The sequence below is a fragment of the Lactuca sativa genome, chromosome 5, assembly GCF_002870075.4.
Source record: "Lactuca sativa cultivar Salinas chromosome 5, Lsat_Salinas_v11, whole genome shotgun sequence".
Lineage (NCBI taxonomy): Eukaryota > Viridiplantae > Streptophyta > Magnoliopsida > Asterales > Asteraceae > Lactuca > Lactuca sativa.
This window is the reverse complement of record NC_056627.2, coordinates 316,427,110-316,430,940: the sequence shown is the minus strand read 5'-3', so window position 1 is coordinate 316,430,940 and position 3,831 is coordinate 316,427,110.

Sequence of the window (3,831 nt, the reverse complement as noted above, 5' to 3'; positions counted from 1 at the left end):
GGGGTGAGGCTCGGATAATCCTTTGAGTAACAGACTCGTCCCTACAACGGTTAGACTCAAACAAGAGTTGCGCAATAGGGCCAAATCCAGCACTCTAAGATTATTCAACCCTGATCACATGTGACGTGACGTATTCACCTAATGGCTAACTCTCACCACTCGGATTCCCACAAAGCACAAAGCAAGCAGCATTCAAACTAAGGGAACAATCTCAAGCAAATCCGCTCTCATAGAGAGAAACTGATCTAGCATACAGAGCTAAACTCATACTATCAGGCATAACCTAACAGGCTATCCTACTGTTGTCTACTCGATTCTAGCATGCAATTTTCATACACTAAAGCACATAAAGCAGGCACATAAGGCATCACTACTAGATCCTTAGTCCTATTCTAGCATGTCGTTCTACTAAAACTGATAAACACAACATAAGCTTGTATGGGTACTTTGGGGAATACTTACTTGAGCTCGGCCGGTTGCGCACATCACACACTTCGTTTCTTCTTAAAATACTTTACTTGACCTTTTAGAAAACGTTTTCTTTTTTCAAAATATTTTGACCCCGCGATTTGAGTTCAGACACACCCCGAAGGTGTGTCCGAATCCCTCAAACCAGGGCTCTGATACCAACTTGTAACGACCCAATTTTCTAGTCCAAAAATTTCGTTTTTAAAACATTACTTTAGAAAACATTAATAATTAAAAACATTGTTTGATCAAACCACAACACAACATAAACCATGTCTAAAAGCCAAATCATACAGCCAATCGAAATATCAGAGTATAAATCCCAGGGGAATCTCGTAAGTGCGGAAACTAGTGTGTGTATGATGTGCCGCTACCGTGCCAGCTCCTTCCCCTTCGATGAAGAGGTACCTGAAACCAAAACTGTAAACTGTATGCACAAAGCTTAGTGAGTTCCCCCATAATACCTCATACCATGCAAGCATATAACATACAACATTCAGATAGGAGTTACAGGCCTCGCCCACACTCGTGAAGATACGGGCCCTGCCCACACTTCGCTAGCCGAGAGATACGGGCCTCGCCTACCCTCGTGAAAATACGGGCCCTGCCCACACTTTGCTAGCTGGGAGATACGGGCCTCGCCCACACTCTACTATCTGGGAGATACGGGCCTAGCCCACACTCCACTCTCGGAGAGATACGGGCCTTGCCCACACTCAATCGCTAACTCATAATATACAAGTATCACACAGACAACAAGTATAGACAACTCTTATCATACCGACACCTATATCATAATTAACTAAACCAAGAGATACGGGCTCGACCCACACTCTAGTGCTAACATCTCGTCTACACGGGTCGACCTTGGTGCCTTAGAACCGTTCCTACTGGAAGGAAACTCACCTCGAAATAGCTGTTGGTCTGTGTGGGAATTGACTGTTTGCTGCTGCTGCTGCTCCGGAAATCCTCCGGCTATAATTCCCACAAAACACTCAATCAAACACCGCTAACTGACCCTCGGGTAAATTGACCATTTTACCCTTGATCAAGTTAAAAGTCAAAGCCAGAGTCATCTTTCAGTTGTCCCAACTCGCCGAGTTGGCTCCCCAACTCGCCGAGTCCTTATCCAATCAATTGTCCTGCAACCCGTCTCTACTCGTCGAGTTGGGCGTTGACTCGACGAGTTCTCCTTCTAAACTGATATCCAAGTCCTTCATCCTACTCGCCGAGTTCATCTTCATCCGATGAACAATTTATGTTGTGACTCGCCGAGTTGTATGAAAAAACTCGCCGAGTCTGTTCTTGATCTAAGAAGATTGCCTTGAACTCGCCGAGTCAGGGCGTTGACTCGCCGAGTTCCTTCATGGGTGAGTTCGGCTACCAACTCACCGAGTCCACCCAGGACTCACTACTCAACTCGACACAACAAAAAGGGGACAAACTCGGAGACTCGCGACCAGACTCGCCGAGTCAGATGAGCGACTCGCCGAGTCTGCTTCATGCAAAAGCCATATACGCGATTTTGCTCGAATCCAGTTCATGTCATTCATAGATCTGGGCTCCTAGGGCCTGGTTTACACGTAAAGTTTCCAACTTTACGTGTAGATCATCACCAATAAAGGTTCTAAGGCTCAAAGTGCACCAAAAGGGGTAGATCTAGGGCTTGTGTGCAATATGACTCCATAAAGGCAGTAGATCCAAGCTCCAGGGAGTGAATAGGGTCTAGATCTAAAGGCTAACAACTTGAATCAACCAATAATGCACAACCAAGCTTGGGACATGGTTCAAGAAGGACTTTAATGGAGTAATAAGCATAGAAACAGAGGGAAAACGAGTTATACCTCCAAGAAATTACTGAGAGAACACGAAGATGCTTGGCTTCCTTCCCTTCCTCTTGATCTACTCCTCTTCCTTCCCAAAATCTTCAAGGAAACACACTAAAAAGCCTCAAACTCACAAGAACAAGGGCTAGAATGTTTGGAGAGCTTCTGAGGGTGAAGGGGGCGGAGTTGGGGTGCAAATGGTCGTTTAAATAGGTGCAAACCCTTGGAAATTAGGGTTTCATCAGACAGCGCGGACTCGCCGAGTCGCCCACTTAACCGCGTCCCAAGTCTCGTCTCTACTCGGCGAGTCGGGCCTCCAACTCGCCGAGTCCAAAGCCAATAATACAAAATACTCAGATAAATCTTACATACCAGGAACCAGGTGTTACAAAAAAAAAAAGAAAAAAAATTCACTGATCAGAACATAATACTATTCACAATGGGGCTTGTGATTTAGTATTATATATAATTAATGGTGGTTCTTAGAGTTCTTAATCTTTTGTGGTTTTCATTTACAATACACCAATAGGAATTTAGTAAGATTAAATAAGTATTTAATTAAATGAATATAGATATTAAATGATTTCCATAATTGTATGTATATTAAATGATATCCATAATTATAATTCTCATGGAAAGTAATTAAATTCGTAATTAATGTCAGCAATAACATTCTTTTAGAATGAATTCGTATCTAGGTTTTCATGTATGAGTTCGTGTTTTGTTTATTGACTTACTCACTAAAAATACAACAGAGTTGCATGGACTATGAAAAATGAGAGTGTTAATCTACTTGAATACACTCTCATTCTGTTATAATATACTCTCATTTTTTTAGAAAAACTCTCATTCTACTAGAATACACTTTCGTTTTTCATGTTCTAGGCAATTTTATTGTATTTTGAGTGAGTAAGTCATGAAACAAAATATGATTCTATACATGAAAAATAAGATGCAAATTCATTCTGAAAGAATATTATTGCTGATATTAATTATGAATTTAATTAGTTTCATTATAATTATGAATATCATTTAATATACATATAATTATAGAAATCATTTAGTATCTATTTTTATTTGATTAAATAATAATTTAATTTTAGTAAACTGTTATTGTGCATTATTGCATACAAGATATATGATAAACATTTTAACATATATATATATATATATATATATATATATATATATATATATATATATAGGGTTATGTTATTTTGTTTATAGTAACTATTGTGTGCCAGAATGCACAGATATGGACCATTGGATGAAATATAATCAAATGTCATGATCTGAGGGTCTATGATAGTATAATAAGGTAACATGTATCATATAATCACATAAATTTCAGCATAAGGACATTTTAGTCAATTGAGACAAATTTAAAAAAGGAAAAATCGAGATTTGTGGGATAATTAATGATTTTAATTTAAAAAATCTGATTTTTTTTTTCAAATTAATTCAATTTCAAATGTAATTTGTAAGCATAAACCGATTTTATTATATCAGAATGTTATTTTGTTAGAATGATATTCTG